General features: G+C 41.1%; 1 long non-coding RNA gene across 1 annotated transcript in view; it reads right to left on the bottom strand.

The window, feature by feature from the left end:
• Positions 1-234: 234 nt before the first annotated feature.
• LOC115566852 (uncharacterized) overlaps positions 235-22677 on the bottom strand; it is a 57514-nt gene continuing 35071 nt past the window's right edge. Inside the window, exon 4 of the long non-coding RNA XR_003981085.1 lies at positions 235-1652. This is a non-coding gene — a long non-coding RNA (uncharacterized LOC115566852). The remainder of the gene's footprint in view (positions 1653-22677) is intronic.

Here is a 22677-nt window from a genome sequence, read left to right as displayed (position 1 = left end):
TTCGTACAGCCACCAAAAGTGTCGGGATTTGATGACCTGGGAATGAGATTCAACTATCAACTACCTAGCTCCAGGATGACTTATTGCACCCTTAAAAGATCCAACGTTTCAAAGTCAGCCACTGGATGCTGTTTTGCTTTTAAGGCCCTGATCAACTGAAGTTGTTTGACCGAAGCAAGCAGGTTAGCAACTGAACTCTAAATATTCCCTTATTAACCCCCCAAGAGTTGAAAAATGCAGGATGATCTTGATGAAAAAAATGTATATTAAGTGGCTGGTATCTCTGAGTTATTACATTTTAATCCAGATAAAGGGACTGTCGGGCCTTGGCAGATGTATGCATTCTACAGTATGTCATTCTAGATTGTTTATTGTTGCACGTGACTGATTAAGTTTGTAAATGATTATTAAATACTGTGTAGTTAATCTACAAACATTATTTGTCTGGTCATTATGAAGTTGCAACTCATGTTATGCCCAATTAACCTTTACAATAGTTACAATAGTTCAAATCACTACTAATGTACCACATCTTATTATGGTGGTTACCCCATATTAGCCATTAAACGTTAGGACAGTACAAAACATTACAAGCAATTTAACAAAATGACAGAAATTGCACCTTAAACATCTTGGGGTTGATATTTTATAATTTAATGATGATAGATACATAGGTCATGCAGCTGTCGGTCATCACCAAAACAATCAATGACTAATGCAGCGAGGGAGGAATGTAATGATAGGATATCCGGACACAGGTAGGAGTGATGTGCATCCAGCGATGCAGCAAAGCGACCTGTGTGAGTGCAGCGACGCACTCACTAATGGAGGTGCGAGGGTCTCTATCAGCACAGTGAACTGCTGACCCCGACAAGAGGAAGGAAGTACTCGGCCAGCTGCACGCCATTTTTCATCTCTTTGATATATCTCAAAAAGAGAGGCGTGGAGAGGGGGCAGAGGGAGAAAGAGAGGGAAGGGGGGACAGGGGAGAGGAAAAATGGGCGTGTCTGATAATAAAAAGAAGTTGGCCCTGTGAAGTGTGGCGAAGTGTTGGATGGAGGCCTCCTAAGCCGTGACCCCTGTGATTTTAAAGAGCGTCTAGCTCACCTCGTTAATCAAAGGCTGATGCGTATCACGGTGACCCCCCCTCTGTTATGCACCGCCCATAACCCCACCTCAGCCAGGTCCTTATTGCACTTTGTCATTTTTCACAGGAGGTTCACGGGAAGATAAGGATCCTCAGGTTGCCACACAGTGCCTTGTGGGAAAGGTGTGTGTTGGATTTTCATGTGTTTGCATCAATGAAAGTTGAAGATCAAGATCACAGTGCATGTAAAGACAAGGTTTTTTATATGACACACGTGCTTAATGGTGCGTTATATCAGCCATGGAAACTCGATTTTACATGTTCGCAGTCTGTTTACAGAACTACTACTGCATGTATAGCAATCTTACAAACAGCCTGTAATAAACATGGAACCTGATCGTTTTATCCTTGCATGAATTTGCCATGTTTGTCATCTATAATGTAGAAATTCCTGCGTTAATTACCTACCACACATTGGTGCAGGAGAGGGCTCTAATAATAAAACTCACGTGCCAATCAATGCGTTTTTGTCACGCGATTTCCTGTTCTGCCGGGCGTCCTCCTCCTGCAACGGAAAAAAATGGATGCAGTGGCGGATTCATAGAAAAAAATGTTTTGAAAACATTTAGTGGCTTAATCAGCAAGCTTTGATTTTGTTAATCAGGAAAAGACAAATCTGCACACAAAAAACCCCACCAGATATATTTATAGATCATAACAAGTTCATACGCCCTCTTTTCCAGCAAATCAAACACAGACATGATGAAAAATATACTCAAGAGCTTCACAAACATGCCGTGTATTAAGTGTTGCTTTGCTCCTGATTGCTCTGTTTGATCAAGAGCGAGGCGAAGAGAGAGTGTGTGTGTGTGTGTGAGAGAGAGAGAGAGAGGCAGAGAGGGAGAGGAAAAATGAGCCTGCCAGTGGTTAATTGAGCATACAGATTCCTAATGTGTCAGGCGGTGGCCTCGCAGATGAGGGATGGCACTTTTTTACGATGCATCTTCCTTTGTTTCCTCTTTAAGGCTAATGAAGTCGGCCTTCCAGTCGCCACCTGGGCCAGACACTCAGACACCAGAGACACTCTCACATCCCATTCACAAAGTCTAAGTCATCATCTTCAACACCCCCCACCCACACCACCACACCACTGCACCCTCCACCTTCTGCCCTCAGCCGGGCCCAAAGGCGAACACACACGCATGCAATGACACGGGCTGTATGTGAGAATACGCACGCACACACACACGCGCGCAAGTTGGACTATCGGCTGGACGGTTGTGATAAACTCACACTCTGGGCTCATGTTTACAGCAGATTCATTATCAAAGCCGCAGACCTGTTTATTTTTACTGTCTCAAAACAGCAAGCATCCATTATCCAAAGATGTTTTTTTTTTTTTTGTCTCTCGCTTGTCTTTTTTTTTCCTACATGCCTTTAGGTCACCCACTAATGAGCTTAACGCCGAGGAAAAACGTGGAAGCGATTAGACGAGGCTCGGCTGTTTGAGCAACGGGGCGATGATATTGTACCTTATGATTACACACATTTATATCAGGAGAAAACAAGAGAGGCCAGAAGGTCTGCAGCTTTTTTTTTTCTCACAGCGACATCCAGTTGGGTGACTTCTCGTGGGTATTTCCTGCGTGCGAGCAACTAGTGAATGATGATCGCTGTGGCCGGCGGCCTCACGCTCCCTCCTTATCTTTGTTCTGCTTTTTGCAAGGTGAGCCTAAAAAACCCCTCTGTCGCTTCTGCTGTGGCAGCTCAGGCCAAGTAGTTCTGGTAACCCAAACATGTTCAAGGTGCTCCGTGACCATATGTTTGCTCATTGGGGAGCGGAGCAGGGAAGGGCTGGATTCTGTGACCTTCACCCAGCTTGAGCAATGAATACTCCAGGCTCCGCTCCGCTTGGGTTCATGCCAGGTGAGCACAGTAGTTGAGCATCCCAGACATGCAACCGGAGCCCGGCAAGCGTTCGACGGCTGCAGGCACACGGAGAGGGTGAATGAGAATGGGTGGGGAATGACTCGTTCTTAACTTAACCAGTTCTCCGCTCTGTGGAGATCAAGTTTGTCCGAACACGTGTTTAAAGGGGCGCTACGTAGTTTTGGAGAAGAAAAACAAACTCAGAATTTCAACATGTTCAATGTAAATGAGGTATTAATACAGAGGAAGAGGAAAAAAAGGTCCCCGGAACACTGTTTGAAGCTGGAAAGGTGGCAGGGTCCGCCAAATATTAACAACAGGTAAGTTAGCAAAACAGTATGAATTTGTTTGAAGTTGCGTTGTTGTTTGAGGTCAGTTTTTTTTTATTTTATTTTTTTTCAGTCATGGACATGATGAGAGTTTGTGTGTTTGGTTAGGCATTAAAAAAAAAAAAATGTTCAATGAAGATCTATCCTTCAACACTAAATGATCCACCTTTAAAGGGTGGTAGAGTTTTCTTAACCTGCAGGAGGCCATCAGACAGTTCGATGGCGATTTGCTCTCATATTTAAGCTTAAAAAAATTCAAACATTTAAGGCAGATTTAAAATGTTGTGCCATATATAATCCGGTTTTCGAACCTACTGCTTGGTGTCTGCTGGGAAATGAAACAGTTTCTCTTTCTTCTATCTGTTGTGATATGACATGCCATACAGGGTGAACACTGCCCGGTGCACTTCCTTTACTGTAACTCAAAATTCAACTTCCATTTTTTGACTTGTTTCATTTTATGATATCGATTCCCCATTTAGTAATATTCAGCTCTGGCATTTTACAGCAGAAATGCCCCAAACAGTAGCAACAGTTCCTTGTTTTAGTTCTCTTGGGTTATAGGCCAAAGGCCAGTGGTTTTACAAGCCCTCAGGGCCAGTATTATGATAAATATCAGTGAGTTTTAGTTTCAGTTTTAGCACTTTGAAGGTCAGATTCAGGGTACAACAATTACACTATTATTATTTGTATTATTATGTGTGTTATGATAATAATAATAATAATAATAATAATAATAATAACAATAATAATAATAATAATAATAATAATGATATTGATAATATTATTATTAATAATTAAATTGTAAAAATTGTATTTGATATTTTAAATATAAATAGATATGGACCTTTTTCTAAGTTTTATGAATCAAAACGTCAAACTACATCATTAACATCACAGTGTTTTATGTATTTTTATATTATATTTCCACAAATTACTTTTAATTTAATCTAACTTTCAAAGCACAATGGCTGATTTTCATAGCTTTCCAGCAGAGTCTCTTCACATGATTTGAATTAATTGTTTACTTTTAACCTCTTTTAACACCTACTCCTTCTTGAGTTATGCCATGCCCATGGCTGCAAAGTAAACAACAGATTAAACCGGCGCTGATAACTCAAAATGTCCGCACAGTCGAGTCAACAAGGGATCTTTATGGGGAGGGAAAGGGCTGAAGGAAAACGCCATTAGTCTCCAGATAATTCAAACATGTGTTGGCATTTATCTTGGTGGTCCATGTCCGAACACTAATGACAAACTCTCGTTATTAGTGGACTGAATCAAAGCCAAAGGCATGCCCACCCAAAACTTTAATCCGTTAATGTTCCCCGCTCTCTAATTTGGTATTACGAAAAAATACACTGCATGCATATGTACAGTAGTTCTTCAAAGTCGTATAAATACAGAGTAACACAACACATATTGGACATGGCTTCTCTCTCTCTCTCTCTCTCTCTGTACCAGTCCTCTACCACCAGACTTTATTTTCGTGGGAAGATTAAATATTTCTGCTTGAGAACACCCTTTAAACTATGAAATGACTGCTGTCACTGACAGACAGAGCCCCCTGTACACACACACACACACACACACACACACACACACACACACACCACGCTCCCCTGATTTTGGATGGATAGATGGTTGGGGAAAGGAGGAAGGAGGGAGGGAGTTGGGGGGGGGGGGGGGGGCTGAAATATATAATCTCCTGAAAAGAATGAGGCCCTCTGGGATTGTCTCAAAGTGGCCCCTCTTTGCGCAGGGGCTGGGGGAGAGTGGGTGAGTGCTGGTGGTGTGGGTGGGTATGGTGGATGGGTGGGTGTGGGATGGAGGGGGGGGGGGGGGGGGGGGGGGGGCTACAACATGGCCACTCCACACTGTAACCTGAGCCAGAAGGGGGCCAATCTGTCAAATAATTAGCTGTTGCCCAGCACAAAGGTTTTATTTGCAGGAATTTCATCGAGGCGGGATTGAATAATATGTCTGTGTATTGTGCGGGGTCATGGGAACATCATCTCTTACTGGTGGGCCATAAAAGACGGCTAAATGATAATGAGAAAAGGCTCGGGTAATTCAATTCCTCAAGCGTTGGTTTCCATCTTTCTCCCTTCCCCTCCTCCCCCACCCCCCCTTTCTCTGAGACTTTCTGTCCTTTCTCTCTGCTCGGCTAATTGCGGAACTTCATGTTGATGTTGAAGTGATTTTATTCAGCGAGCAGGAAAACACACACTGATGTATGATTTAAACGGCGAACAAAGATGTTCACAGTTGATCACATTTGTCTTCTTATATATTGCTTTTTTGGTATGGAGTTCATGCATGGACAGTTTCCTTTTTGTTGTGCGATGTGAAGCGAGCAATGAAAAAGTGATAAATTATTAAATAAGTAATCCAAACTCTAAATTTTAAACCACTCATAGCTGCTCAACCATCTTTTTCAATTTAAATTGTACTCGCTCTTACACACCACCCAGCTACGTACGCCAGATTTTTTTTCATGAAGATCCATGCATTATTCCTTGAGAAACACCCTATTGCACAATGTTAAAGGAAAGGAGAAAAGAAAATGTCGCACCAAAAGTTGGCTCTATTCTAGGCCGAGACCCATCGTCCATCCAGGTTTTGCGGAAATCGGTTTAGTATTTTTTGTGTAATCATGGTAACAAACCAACAAACAAATGAAAACCGTGAAAGCATAGTTTTGTTGGTGGAGTAAACAAATAACTAAGCAGGAAAGAAAGAAAGAAAGAAGAAAGAAAGAAAGAGAGAACTTTTTAACACTATTCAAATACCCTAATATTAATATTTTGCTGGTGTATTGATTGCTAAAACATAAATGAATAGATAATCAGCAGGATGTGCCTCCCACTCCCAAACCCACTGGCTCAGATGTCTTTTTGTACATTGACCTCTGACCCTTGAGAGCAGCCAACCAGGAAGTGGATAGTGTTAAAAGGGATTGATTGGTTTGTGGTCTATAGATGATTGTTTATATCATTCCATACTGGAGGTTTGACCTCTGGTGACCCCTCTGTGGACCAATCCACTGAGAGCCATGACCTGTATCCATTTGCAACAGCGCTAATTAGCTTTGACGGGCCTTGGTTTTTTTTTTTTGGTGTCAGGGTTGTAAAATGAAGCCCTGCGGTGCCCTGATTGAAGAAAGACGCGGCGCGGCTACTCCACCTCGTGCCTACCATTTCCTCTCGCCGAATGTCAAACACATTAAACTTAATGTACCAGCAAATCTTACTCAATTATTTGTATGTTGTTGAGGTGTGTGTGCACGCGTGTGTTTATGTGAGTTTCTCCTGGCCCTAAATGGTGTTCATATGTCAGTGTATGTTCAGCTGTCTGAGCACACTCAAGCATGCTGGTGTTTACATGTAAGAGGGGGGGATGAAGTGGGAGAGACAGAGTTTCACTGGCATGTCCATGTGGGATGAGGTTACACATCCTGCAACACATTGCAGAGGGATGAGGGAACTTGCTTTTAAGTAAAATAATTGGATTATTGCATCCTGCGATCTCGCTAATTATAATGAAAGCAAGCTTACAATTTTCCAATTATTATTCTATGCCGATTCTGTTCCTCTCTAATAAAGAGGAGCAGCGATGCAAAACAAAATGCCAGGACTCCATTTCCTGCCTGTGCCTTAGAGCTATTCGGAGATGAGGGACGTACACGCCCTCCAAATATCACCCCCACCTAGAAACATCTGACTCCAGAACAAACACGGCCACCAAAATGACATGTGGCAGTATGCAAATTGATGCCATCTACAGTCAAATACAGACATGATCTGATATTTTTAAAATTCGGCACAAAATCATTGAGGTTCACAACACTTTTTGTCATTGTTTAAAAAAGTGTGCAAAGTGTAATATGTGAGATCAAAAGGATGGTACAGTATAGTTCATGTGATTTATTCTCCACTGTGTCCTTGGTTACTAGGCATCAAACTGACATGAGTCACTGACTCTGCCTCTGACAAATCATTGTATTCAATCTCCTCCCCTCGCAGTATCTTCCACTCTCTCCCTGCTCCTCCTCCTCCTCCTCCACATGCACGAGCACGAGCACACACACACACACACACACACACACACACACTCGTGCCTCTCAGTATCAGTCACTCATACGTCTCTCTGCCCTTGCTGTCAGTCTCCCACCAAATTCCCTGGATCACACTACATCTGACAGTATTTCATCTTGGATTTGAGGATAAGCGAGAGGATTTCAGTTCAAGCTCGGAGCTTAGCATGAAAACGCTGCTCAGTGTGAAAAGCTAAGGGTTTACACGATGTGGGATCCCCCACCCTCACCCCAACCTCCCTCTTTTTTTTCCCTCCAGTGTCACTCCCTCACTGCTTCTCTCTCTCTCTCTCTCTCTCATTCCATCTTCGCAGGCTTTTGTTGATTTAGCTGTGAGTGGCTGCCTGACACAACATTGGCTAACTCCTCAAGGAGCTAAATACGGCTAACCCCGTTGCATAGTTATTCTATCGCTGGACTCCGAGGGGAACAAAAAAGGATGTATTTTAATTAAGCAAAACCCAGGGGCTTCAGAATTACTATAACCACATGAAGGTGGAGACGGTGAGATGAGGAAAGGAGTGAGGATGGAGAGAAATTGTAATGTTTGAAGAAACACTGCCAGTTAATGTGGGCTAACTAATGCATACTGCTGTCAATTTTGACACATATAGGATGGCCACTGGGATAATGATATTTTGAGGTTTTTTTTGTTTTTTTTTACTTAATTAATGAATGCCTGAAAAATATTGGTGCCATGTGAAGTCAGAAGGTCCCTAATCAATGAAGCCAATATGCTCTCAAATGTATAGATACAACTCCAACCTTATTGAAGAGACTTCATCTCCACCAATCTAAAACAAGTGCAGCACTGTCCAATATTCATTTTCAAATGTCAATACAGTAAATGGTGAAATCAGACAATAAAGCAAACAAAATGCACAGTAATTTTCCTATTGTTACACCTTGATTAGACCTAAACCGACTATGAATTCATCCTACCAAGTGGTAACATTCCTCTGTGTCATAATACATCATCATTAACATATCAGCGTCCCGCATAGTTGAGCTTGATGACAATTTCCTTCATTACGATGAACAAACACGCTGTTTTTTTATTTTAGTTTAGTCCATTTACAAACTACACTGTCCTGTTATACTCCTGCCAGAGCAACATTTATTAAAATCAGCAGTGCCTATATGTTTTCAGAAATAATTCAACCTTAAAAAAGAGATAAATGAATAAATTTTAAAAAAAAAGGAAATAACAGACTGAAAAAAACTAATACTATAAGTATGTAACCTCTTTGCATCTTCAGGAACCAATGAGCTTGGGGCTAAGTGCCACAAGTACTGAGATATGGACCAACACTTAATGGGTTTCAGTCTTTTCTTTTTCATTTAGTTGATAAAAATATAGAACTAGAATGGCGCTCTGTAGGGCACAAAACCTCCGCCACAGCCATGCAATCAATTCAATCAAGCCTAAATTTTTATCTGCTACATTTTTATTAGGATACAGTTTTATTAGGATCCACATCAAAGTCCACTCTCTCATAGATATCAGCCACCTAAATACACCAAACCTCTAACCCTTGACCCTAACATCCATGCGTCATTCCCTGAGAAATTAATGAAAATGTCCAAAAAAAAAAAAGCACTATGCCAAAAGCTAACATGTCTATTCTGGGGTGAGTCCCATCCTCCATCCAAGTTTTGCGGAAACCCATTCTACAGTTTTTATGTAATCCTGCTCACAAACCAACCAACAAACAAACAGAAATGAATACATAACCTCCTTGGCAGAGGTAATAATACCTCCACTGTCATCCTTTAAGCGAGATATGTTGGGACTATTGGTGTAAACAAGTATCACGATGAAGAGCAGTGAAAAGACCCTCCTTGGTTGGCTTTTTCTCCATTTGTATCACACCTCCAACACCATACATTATAACATATATCTTGCACTGGATGGAATCAAATCCTGTGCAAGGCAAGTGTTTCGTCATGTTTCTGCATATCTCCCTGGCACGATAAAAGCTCCTCTGTAGTGACAGTGGAACAAAATAGTTATGCATTAAAAAAGCAGCTTCAGGGCTGTAATATTTGGGTCTCCATTGTGAAACAGTGCAGAAGACTTCCGACCAAAACCAACAAGGCAACACGCACAGTAAAATACAGTGCGATGGCAGACATAAACTGCCAGTCTTCTTGGTTATTATCTCATTTACATATAATTACAGTAATTACACTACCGCCGTCAAAGTTCGGTGGTATGATTTATTTTGCCTGATGGTGAATTGACTGTCTACTTGTGTGTAGCACATTTTCCTGCAGCATACATGTCGAACAGACTCTAATAACAGGTGAAGGGTTAGAGTGGACCCCCCCCCACACACACACTGACACACACACAAATATCCGCAGCATAGGTTAACCCTGAAAATAAAGAAATAAAGGCATTACATGGAGAACCTGAGGAGAATCCTGAATGCCAGTTGGCGGTGGGAAAGATGGATTGCCTGAATTCTCCACCAATCACCAAACAACACATTGGCTGCAGCATTGATTGATGAAGTATTTAAGTCGTCAATCTCACATCACCTGCTTTTCTTGTCCCCCCCCGCCATCCACCCCCCTAGCCGCCATCCACCCTCCTGACCAAAATGGCAGTAGAAAAGCTATGCTGTGTCTGCAGATCGGATGAACCCTGACAAATGGTGAACTTTGCAAATTTTAAGCTTTCGGGAGCAAAAAATGTAATTCAGTAACAAATAGAAGGAGATCGTACTGTAAATCTGTACCGACGAGAGAAGAGGTGAGGAGGTTTTTAGGGACACACAGCTTGGTTCAAACAGAGGTCTGTGCTTTGTGTACGTTTAAAAAGAGTCTGCATACCTGAATGACTGAATAGGTTGATTGCTGATGACTCCCAAAACAACATATGATTCTTTCAAAATGACATAGACTATCAGTATCAGTATCAGTGGCAAGCTTACTGCAACTTGAACGCTGTACAAAAACTGCTTTTTTTATGATTAGGAAAATATCATGGTTTTGGGTTAAAACGAGTTTTGTAGGTTACGTATCTTAAGCTTTGTATGTATGTCACCTGTTGTACGTGATGGAAGCTAAGTACGTTGAAAACAAGTCTTTGTCTTTTGGTTAAACACGGGACGGGAACAGCGATCTCTTGGGTGTGTTTGACCCGCCCATCCACCCCAACCTCATCCACATGCAGACTTAACACTACACCACTTGAATTCCTCTTTTGCTCCCGTCATGATTGCCACGGCCTGTCTCGGTCACCATCCTTAAAACAAACAGAAACAGCAGTATTAGCTGCTTTTACAGACCACTTGCGGGTGTTCTCCCGGCGAGGATGGGCTGGTGTGTTTCCACCTTCCGTATTAAATCAGTCATTTTCCAACCTGCACATTATGTCTCCGCGGCCACGCTTGCGCCGCTTTCTAGTAGGCCTCAGTGTATATAACTCAGCCCAACGCTATTGATTACAAATCATGATTAACAATAATCATATTGATAAAAATGGAACATTAGCCATCACCTCTGACCTTATTTGCAGACCTCTTTGTACTCTATGATGTATTCAATATCATAATCATGCTTGAGTACACTTGGTCTGAAAAAACGGGGGTGGAAAAAAAATCAATGGGATTGCGCTCATAAGCAAAGAGAAAACATCACACCTGCAGATATTGTGTTGACAGCGCTTTGCAGAGCAAACACAGAGCCGCTGTCCTCCTCGGACTTCTGCTGAAGAGGCCATTGATCCACCGGTTAACCTATTCTCCTGCATCGGTACAGCAGCAAGCCCCTCGGAGGAAAGCGACCTCCCCCCCCCCACCGCAGCCATCGTTTCCCTCCACTAATATGATACCCCCCGAAGGTTCTCCACAGACCTCATTTCTAATCAATGCATGTGGTTGGTGGGATCATCCTGTCTCTGCAAATTAATGACTTCACTTTTTTCTGTGGTTTCATTCCATTGATTTGTTTTATTAGCCCATTGATCTCCATGCACTCCCCTCCTGGACCCATCCTCTACTCTCCTCTACTACGGCCAGCCCAGACCCTCTGCTTCCTCTTGGCTTATCAATATGAGAGCTGATGGCGTCAATTCTGAGAAAAAAAAAAATGTGCTTCCTTCATCAAGTGACGACCTTGGAAAAAAAACATAATGTGGGAGTGGTGCATCCAGTCTTAACCCCAAAGTACTGAGTCTCTGCTGTTCGCTCAACAGTTGAACCAAACACACTGTCGAGATGCAACGTGATGGAACCCTTTATATTTTCCAGGTCTGAAAATATGAACATCCAGGTTAAGGTAATCTGCTTTTACGAGTTTAATGCACCTGTCATGGTCTAAATCACTTAGACGTTCATCTGGTCAGGGCTCGGCGGCTCTTATTAACAGCCATATCTAACTCTCTCCCCTATAATTCCCTTTGAGATCCGAACAAAAGGATAGGAAGTGCTTTACTCCGACAAGTCAGACTTCACTTCACAGGAGGAATTACAGCTTTTCATTTTCTGTCACTGGAGCGTTTTAGTGAGGTGCCCCACTAGCATAACGATGTTCTTTCTCTCTTGTTTTATGACTCCAACCATGCACAAAGAGTTGATTCGCAGTAATTACATGTGAAAAAAAAACACACAAACGCAGACGCGTAGATGTGGAGTTTAGGGTATGCTCGCGGCAAGAGCACACACACTTGATACTGAAAGAATGATATAGTCAGACATGCAGGCTTACACCCATGAGAGAAACAAAAACACACAAAAAAAACCCCAAAGAAAAATAACATTCAAATGTGTGGTTGTTCAGGTTAGCCCCATGTCCATCAGTGCTTCTGTCTGAAACCATTAGGATAAACACAGTTGGGGATTCTCTGGCCGGCCGCGGTTGCACATTATCCTCTCATAGCCGCTGCTGTATTATTCCTGTCCTCCCTGGGCCATCAAATAGTGACACATGCCTTCTAAGAAAACAAGCCGAAGTAACTCTAGAGGCCGTAAAATGTCTGGCCCCACCCGGTCCTCCCTCCTTTACCGAGCCCTACATCCTCCAAGCCTCTCTGTGTAGCTCTCCTGCTATCTGAGAGCTATCTCTCATTAGCTTGGGCTGTGAATATATGCAATCTAGCCGGGACAAAATAGGCTGTCAAACTGAGGAATCGTCCAAGAGGTCAGCATTTTAAATCACAATTACCCGGTTAGAGGAGGAGGCAAAACTATAGCGAAATCACTGTCACCATGACACATGCGCCCACACCTACTTTATTCTGGAGGATTGCGTGTTTCTGCGGTAAGATATGACAAAATCCTGACAATGACCATGTTCAAAGATGAGAGAGTCTCTATCAAGCACACCATTCCCCCCCGACCAAACTGCATGTTTATCCAGCTTGTGGGAATTCCTGTTCCTCAGGATGGATCTGGAGTCGTCATGACTGGCGATATTCCCATCCCACCCTGCCGGCCTCTTTCATGGAAATCACATCCCACACAGATAGACGATTACTCACTTTGTCTCTACTTTAGACATTACACTGCTGACCTGGCAGCGGGAGAGACGGCTCGTGTGTTTATATTTATAAATAACTGTGAGGTAAACCCCCGACGAAACTAAACACACCAACACATGCGAACACGTAGGCTGAATTTATGTTCTGGGCCAGAGCTGAGTACAATGACCACGCTTGCTCATACACGCAATTAAGTGTTTACATTTTAGAAGGGGCACTCCACTGCATTTACACCTGTAGTTCAGTTTACTCATCATGAGTAGTCCTCAGCTTTTAAAAACAGTTGTGAAATATAAGCAGTGGCCTTGGAAGGGGCTTTCCAAAGAAATAAAAACCTGATGATGTCATCAAGGACATCGACACAAGGGCCTCAGAACTTTTTTTTTTTTTTTTTTTAATTTAAAGAAAGTTGATTCGTTTTGTTTTTTTGTTTTTGATATGAGGTTTGGAAAGAAAAACACCATTGAGTTGCACTGTGGATTATGTGTGATTAACTGCTTTTTGTAGCTTGATTCATGCTATTGAATTAAAGTCACAATATTCTTTTTTATCTCTGTGGTTTTGATTTTGACCATTCTTTTTAAAACAAGATTGACACTCAGTAAATCGCATACCTCCGCCAAGGCCCTGCAGTCCAATATTTAACAGCTCAATAACTGCTCAATTATAAGCATAACCATACTGCATATAATTTTACTCATATGTTCATATAAACCAGCCATTTAAATATGCCTGTTTTTTCATCATATTTTTTCTCAAAATCCATGCATTATTTCTTGAGAAACAAACAAAAAAAAAGTTGGAGAAAACGTCCAAACTTACAATTTTAAAAAGAAGTTTAAAAGATTCCCAGATCTGTCCCTTTTCTCTGATTTGCAGCAAAAGTTACTCAGGTCTATTCTGGGCCTACATACATCCTCCATCCAAGTTTCATGGAAATCTGTTCAGTAGTTTTTGTACAATCCTGGTAACAAACCAAATGGACATGGGTGAAAACATAAGAGGTAACAAGTCTTTTGTGAGTACCCATTATGGAAAATATAAAACCAAATTGAGTCTTCCCTAAAAATAAACAAAACGATAATATGAGAACTTATAGATCATTACTAGACATGATTTTGTTTTTTGTTTTTCAAAGTAAGTAATCTTGAAGTTTATTTAACCAGAGGTTTTCAGCAAAAACAAAAATAAGACCATACACATTTCCTTTATAGGACCTCTAACTTTCATCATCTTGACACTATTATCCATAATGTATACCCGGGATTCAGATCATAAAGCTTTATCTCCGGGATTAAACCTGCTGCTCTCCTCAGCACATAAACAGGTATGTAATGTAGGTTTAGGTGGGTTTAGCCACTGCTTCATCCCTGCATCTTTCTCCTGTCTTTACATAAATCCTTTCAGGGCTTCTGGCAGCAGTTTCCTGCTCTTTCATCTGGCTCCCTTGTGGTAGGACTATTAGCCCGGCCTGTATACCTGCAAGTGTTTGGGAGGCAGCTGGCTCTGGACGCTCTGTGCCTGCACGGGCCCAGGGGCTGCTGGGACCTGGGAACGCTGGCACCAAATACCGATGGGTAATTAGACCTTCATTCAAGAGCAAATGTGGCAAGCATTAGACACAAGGCTCTTTCCGGTTCAATTCATATCTCCATCCTGGCTTCCTTCCCCTCCCTTGTTTATCCCTTTTTCTCTTGTTTTTGTTTTTCTCATCTCGAACAATCCATAATCTTGACCTGCGATTGTTTTAGACGTGGAAATTTGGGCTCCAACAGAGAGACACAAAGCTGTCACTCAACGGGGAGAAAAGCATAACTCTAATTTCTGTCATTTTGTAAATCAAACCCAATTACTTTGGATAGAGAAAAGGACTTTTTGGAAACTGGAATGACTCAAACAGCAATCTGTCAGCACTCAACTTTTTGGTTTTAATTTGTTAGCCCCAAAACACTTAATTGACACTACCAAAAGCAAAGCAAAATTGTTAAAGATTCAACGATATAATCATCTCTTCGGTAAATTGTTTTCAGAAAAGGGTATTTCAGACCTTTTTGCAATAGAAATCAGCCACGACAGACATAAGTACTATCTGCTCTTTCACTATAGGCATGTACTTTAATAAAAGCTGAAGCACAACACAATAGACATGAACAAAAATAATGCTGTCATATCTCATCTAAGTCTGGAGTACATGAGTGTCTAGACGCGATAATAGCTGACTATATATTTACATGGCTCTGTTAATGTCATGTAATGTGCCACTTTGTCTTTCTTAGCTGTGAGAAACATGACAGCGGTTGTTTCTCATGTAAGAGGAAAACTATGAGAGGCCCCGTCTAGTTTTGTGGTGAAAGGTGACATAACCCATAATTCCACTCAAACCACAATGTTCTTTTATCAGATGTTCCTCTCTGATGCTGCAAGGGTGGTTCACATGACACAAAGCAGTCGCAAATGACAAATGACTGAACTGCTGTATATGCACAGAATAATGGAAGCCCATAGTGTCTTACATTAATTTTAAGTGTATAGTGTATTAATTGTATGGAATATAATTGTACATATATATATATATATATATATATATATATATATATATATATATATATATATATATATATATATGTATATATATATATATATATATATATATATATATATATAAACTTATTGTTATATTTCGCTAACTCCTGTTTTCTAGAAGAAAAAAATGCTACCAACCTTGGCAGCTTACCAGCTAAGTTGGTTTGTGAGCTTGGGTTATAACTCAGAGTCAGAGTACATAGCCAGTGTTGCAAAGATAAAGTTATGTATAAAGAGTTTCTTCAGGTTCATTGCTGATTTTGAAAAGAGTCTTAATGGCGATAAGCTACAGTTTTTCCAGCAAACAGGAGCTAACTTGTAAGCTAGCTTACAGTTGTTGAGCCTGCTTGGTGACAGATGATTGGCTAAAAAGGTGAGGGGCTGAAAGTTGCTGGCAAATGGATATCATAAAACAAAATGCCATATCAAATTGAGTTGTCTTCGTAGTCATTTCTTAAAATATTTCATAAATGATTGCTTTATTTTTATATTCTACTTTATCTATTTGACAAATATCTGATTTCTTTATTACTGATTTAATATGCAACACTTTGAGCCTCCATACAGGAGGGCATAAACATGTGAATATGAGATCAGCTTTTATCATAAATCTTGAATTCCCACATTGAACCGCAGTATCACAGGTAAGGGAGGCTTGAATAGACTGATGCGCTGCTCTTTGCTGTGCAGTGAATGGAAACATAAGGCCGGGAAGGCTGCTGCTTTCAGCGGTCAGGGAAAAACACTGGGTCCAGATTAGCATAAACAGGAACACAAAAGAGAAAGGGGCGAGGAACGAAACAGAAAATAGTGTTGTCAACAGGACCCCCCGGTGAGGAATTTCAATTTCATATATCTAATTATCCCTGTCAGATGGAAAGAAGTGACAAAAAGCTGTCTTTGTTCTCTCTCTTTATCTCCCGCATCTCTCTCAATTAATTTCAGCATACGAATATGACTAATTGTGTCTCTGCAGCTCTGCAGCCACATAAATAATAATTTCAGCCCGTGTCGGAGGGGGGGTGGGATGTTCACGCATCAATTTATGATATTTGAACACAATGGATTGTGCATAATTCAGGTGATCGCGTTAGCAGGCCGGTGCCACCTCTCCGTAGGCATCACCCTCTGCCCACAGTCTCGTAGCCCGCATAATACGTCTATGCTTTCCCGCTTTTGTAAAGTGTGAGCGTTATGTCTCCCATTTCTGTCATTGCGATCGTTTCTTTGTTTAGAGTGATGATATTAGCATCATAATCACACAGAGAGAAAGAGGCAGCAGTGATGACTGATTTATGCATGGTTTGTGTGGAGGGACCAACAAAAACCAGTCACCATCTACTGTGCATTTCAATCAGATATGCGCATGTTTATTATTTCGGGCATTCATGTGCTAACGAACCTGGAAAAAATCAAATTTTTCCAACATACACTACTTGAGCAGGAAAACTTTTTCAATGGACTGGTTGGCTGCAGTAATTAAAAGGCCCCGTTTAAATACGTAATCAGTTCATGGTGGAAAGTACAGCCTATACCCAGTCTTACGATTTTTACGCTTTAAACTCAGAGGGTCAGAGGGAAATATTGGATTCTTACTTCATCACATTTCATCTGGAACTTTAGCTACTAGATACTTTGCAGAGTCAGATAGATAAAAAAATATAATCAGCAAATAAATTATGATGAAATACTATATATTAAGGTTAAAACTTTACTGATCACCATCATCAAGATCAAGAAATAACAGTTGAAATTAGTCTTAGCCTTAGTCTTAACCCGCTTCAAGATTCATGTGATTATCAAACTAAGGCATCCATTGTGTTACATCTATATTATATATATTGTGAAATGTGCTATTCTGTATAAAAAGTACTTTTGTAGTTTTGAGTATATCCTGATGCTCTTACTTTTTAAATGCAGGACTTTTACTTTCCTTTCACACAGTTTATCGATACATGGAGTACTGTGTACGTCTGCAATCCGGTGCAGAATGTTTGTGTATAGTTACAAAGAAATAAGTGAGTAATGAATCAGGAATGATTGTGACCTGATAATGAATACATCATTATTTATTCCTGAATAACTGGAGAACTAAGTAACAAAACAACAGACCGGGAGACACTGTAGTAATGAATTATAACAAACTAGTAAGAAATCATTAATTATTTATTGCTTAATCAGTAGTTACTTGTTTTGTGCACCTCAAGTAAAGGGCCTCATTATGCTGAGTAGTTAAGTGGTTACCTTGTTACTTCAGCGATATTGAGGAACGACTTATCGAAGATTCATATCAATAATCGGGTGACTCCTGATTGGTTCCCGGCTCCTTCCTCAGTAACTACTCCCAATTTTGTGTACGGTATGGTAAAGTGTTTCCACTCTTTGACTGTTTGAATCTAAATGGCTGCTGCTAAGAAACACTCAAACTACTCTCAGTCAAAACTGAGTGTTTTCACCCTTCATACAAATTGCTCTACCATAAGAGTATTGCACTCTGGTTTACATTTAACTCACATCACAATGTTTGTGACTCTGACAATGATTGTATATTTAATTGGTGTCCTATTCACTCCAAGAGACCTTGTCTTCTCCTGCGTCTCAAAAAAACGTAAGAGGAAGGCCAAAAATATGCACTCCTGGTGAAAAGATGTTTTATCACTTATTGACACGGGCATAAAACGCCCTTGAAGGATAGCGCTCAAGTAATGACATTTTTGATTCAATCAAATCCTTCTGAAAACAATCAGCAAAACTTTAACATAATGGCGCAAACATCCAAAACTTGTCTAAACAAAGCTGCAGTCGAGCCGCGGCACTCGAACCATAAAACATTACTCACTAATTCACTCGCAGAGAGAGGGGCGGAGCGGGGTGGGGCGTGTGTGTGTGTGTGTGTGTGGGGGGGGGGGGGGGGGGTATCGTTACATTTCATTAGACACATTCCTTCTCTGTAGACTCTTGACCAGTTGCCATGTCATTTCAGCTGAACACATTTCATATCAACCTCTCTCTCTATCCAGTCTTCCATCTTTGCTTATTTATTTCCTCTTGCATTGGATGGCTAATACAGAGGCTATGGGCTATTCAAAATACTTTAAACTGACCTAAAAAAAACATCCGATGGTACACTGAAATTTAAAATGATGATGAAGGTTCTCAGTCATCCAGGTTATGCGAAATTCAAGTTCTTATATCCGAGAGGCTTCTTCAGTTCTAACTAGGTGGAGGGGAGATGCAGGTCTTTTTAAACTGTGTGACAAAAAAAAAATGCTTTTTTTTTTTTTTATTTACAACTGAATTGAAATGTAAAATTTTGTCAACTCATTGTAGGATTCAGTGGGATGATCACTGCAACTAAGTTTTGTTGTTATGACTTTGGTCAGCAATGCTACTGCCTGCTGGCACTAAAGTTCTGAATGATGTCAACACTGTTATTACTGCTATCTCCATTTTCTGTGAACATGTTGACCAACACTATGTTGATATTGGCCAGTTCTACACGCTGATTGTTTCTTTTATGTCCAATTTTTCTGTTTTTCAAGATTTTGGCTATGTTCTGTGCTTACTTTTTGCATTAACATTGAACATTACCAATATGAGTGTAATTTGTAGGGATGCTGCATTGTGTTATCTGTGCTGGACCACAACAACCAATAAGAGGGCCACCTCTGAGCAGCCAACAGTGCTTACATGCAATGGTTAACATTCAGGTGCTCGAGGCTAACATTAGCTAGCATACTACTGTTGACTGTCAACATATCAGTCGTTTAAACTTCTGCTTTTGTTTTTTGTTTTTTTTATCTCACAGCAACACATTATTACAGCAAGTTGTTGCACTGAGCTCCACTTTCTTTACGTCTGCTTTCCCATGAGATCACGTAAGGCGGTGCATTGCTCCCTCTGGTACAATAACCTTGTATGTAGTGTGTCATTGTCTTAATATTGTACTATGTGCATGTTTTAGATCAGAGAGAATGAATTCTGTGGAGTTTTATGTGCAACACAACTCTATTTCAGAATCATTTTGGGGTTTTTAAATAGAGTTCTAGTGTGAGTCACTGCCCTTTGTTAGGTCCTCAGCAACACACCTTCCAAGTGTGAAGTAGATTGGATGAACGGTTCTCAAGATATACGAAGGACAGACAGACAAACAGGCCACAAAGGGAACTTGTCAAAGTAGTGCCACTGACAACTCAGTGGGTGCTCCTTTAATGTTTGTCAAAATTCCTGCAGTTTTTTTCTTTTTTTTCCCCTCCTCAAGATTCAGCCAGTGTCATTACATCTGTCTCGAGTGTGTCCCTTCCCGTGAGAAATATCTGTGGCGCTGCTGCTCTGTGGAGGCCGGTACTGTAACTGACACCTGTTGTACTCTCAGCAGACGACAGCGTTCAGTTACCCACGGTGAAACGGGCCACATCATATTATCAAAATGCAAACTGTTATGCAAATCCAGCTGAACGATTTAGTCACCGAACTTTCCGTGCACACATTGATTTGCATTTTTCCATCAACAGTCAAGTGTCTGCTAAAAAAGACGACAACAAAAGGAGAAAAAATTGATTTGCATTCGGTGTATAAATAGTTCCAGGACAAGGGCTGTTAAGTTTGAAATTAACATGTAAACAGTTGGAAAGTCTGCCCCCCCGCCCCTCACTCCTTAACCCCCACCCCTGGCTCCCTTTTAGCGCCTTGATAAATATACATAAAGCCTCACACAAAGACCGCCTTGTTCCTTCAAATGGGCTACTTTTTAATGGAGACATATATTTCCAGGATTATATCAGCATTCAGTTGCAAATTCTGAGTTTTAATACTCCGGTTGGGGCAGTCTATGAATGAGAGTATCATTTGAATACAGGGAACACCTGGTGCTGAGGGGCTGGGCTGTGAGGGGGCTTCGAGCTGACCTGGAGTCAGTGCCAAGGCTTCACTTGTTCCCAGCATTCCCATTCAGACTCTAACCAGCTCGGCCTTTTCGCTCTGATACTGTAGGCTGTGCTGCATGTGTTTGGACTCAGACAAGCTCATGATTTTTATGTTATTTTCATGAGAAATGATTAAACAGTCTCAATCTTTTCAACTGATACTAGAAAGACATGTCCTGGTAGAAAAAGAAGGGGAATCGCTTTCCAGGTAGCAGCTAAAATAACTTTTTATTCTGACAGTATTCATGCAGAACTGGTATCACATTGGCATCTATTCAGTGTTACAGTTTTGCGGAGAAAGATTTAATGGAGGAAAAATCCTCTCATCATTCTCTTAAATATTTTTTTCTTTCCACTGTCAGGTTAAAAATGAAGACCAAAGCTTACAATTCACGACTGTACCAAGAAAACACTATAACGACAGAGCTTTTTCTTTTTTTCCCTTCTTACATTACTTGGCGTCACGAGAAAAGAGAGGGCTCGGGGGAGGCGGAGGGAATGAGTAGTACTATTTGGAGGAGGAGAGAGGAAGGGGTCCGGGGGTCTATTCGTATGCACCCCACATCCACTTGACACACAATCAGGCCTGTATTGCATTTTGCAAATTTATACCCAGGATGTTGGTTTAGAGTGTTTCCCTGAAAAAAAAAAGAGAGAGAGAGAGAGAGAGAGAGAGAGAGAGAGAGAGAGGAGTTTTTTTTTTTCAAGTAAGTGTCTGCTTTCATGAGCAAGAGTGATTGAGGCACACAAACAAACCTTTGTTTCCTGGCTCACAGATGCAAGGCCTGAGCTCTGATTTACGCCCCACCCCGAGACACATTTGCACTTTTCTTTAATACTTTGAGACTCAGACTGTATGAAAAAATAGGTTACTATTAGGGAAAAAGAAAAAAAAAAAGTGCTATAGAATGAAACTCAGCAAAGTTGTATTTTGAATTAAAAAGTAGATGTCCTTTGCAAAAACGATATATGCGAAAAAACATGTTTCTTATGTTAATGTCACTGTAACATGATGTCACAGCGCTGGCGTGTCAGGTTGCCTGCAGGGCACACTAACTCTAAAGATGAAGATGTGTGTGAGTGTGTGCAGAATGATCAGTCAGCTACAGCGGGCGGCACAATATGAATCGATTACATCTGATCGTGGCTAGGTTGGAACATATTGAGAAGTACTGAAAATGTTTTTTTTGGCAAGGAAAAGTGATTGGGGAAAAGAAGTGAAAATTGAATGGGTTTTGAAGTAACAGGACCAATTTGTAAGATATGGCCATAACACAGTGTGTTGTATTTCAGAGATATGTACTGAAGTTGGGATTGCTAATAAGCTAGCCCCGGCCCGTCCGGTCTCGTAATACCACTTTGTACCTCAAGAGGCGACAGTCCAATAGCCCCCCCCCTGCCTTCAGCCGGCAGATGTGTGCCAGCTGTTCGTGTAGTAAACTCACAAAATAAACTCACAAAATGTCCACAAATGAAACACTTCTATTTCATTTAGTAAACATACAAATAAATATAAAATATACAACTTTGAACCTTCTGAAGTGAAGGTTCTCTCTTTCACTGAACTACGATGAGCTTAACTGCCTCGTTAACTCATCATAAAACACACTTCATTCAGACTTGACATGAACATAAAGAAATCTCACCAGCACAGTCTCTGTTTGTCTTTTCACAATCATCTCTGCATGCCATTGTCATCTGCGGCTGATGTCCGACTCTCTGTCTGCTTGCGCTATGCAAATTAAGCTTAACCGGTTACCATTGAGGCTGGCAGCCTGGCATCACTTCTTTCTAATTTCACATCCAGTATGGACAAACCAAATGAAAAAGATGACAAGTTTTTGTCCTGCGTGGCTGGTGGTTGCAACACTGAGGCGAGAGGATACGATCCAGTTGTCTTCGGGTCAGCACCGTAGTGAGTAATTAGTTACATAACTGTTTTCTGAAGAGATCTAAAGTATTTGCCATCACATATGTCACTGTATGTCCCTTTATCACCACCCATCAGGACCACCCATGCACTGTAATTGTTATTTATGATCTATGAATTAAACTATTTACGAATAACACTCACGAGGCCGCTTTCCTGCGCAGGGTTTGCCTCGCAGAAAATCATTCATTTTAGAAGATCAAATGATTTGGCCTGTAATATGTGTACTTCATCGGGCCAATGCGTGACACTCGCTGAGCTGAGACCACAGTCAAGTCGGCGGGCTGCTGACAACTTGTTTACGTCAGTC

This window comes from Sparus aurata, chromosome 17 (genome assembly GCF_900880675.1).
Source record: "Sparus aurata chromosome 17, fSpaAur1.1, whole genome shotgun sequence".
Classification (NCBI taxonomy): domain Eukaryota; kingdom Metazoa; phylum Chordata; class Actinopteri; order Spariformes; family Sparidae; genus Sparus; species Sparus aurata.
The sequence above is the reverse complement of the archived record's forward strand: the minus strand, read 5'-3'. Positions and strand labels throughout refer to the sequence as shown.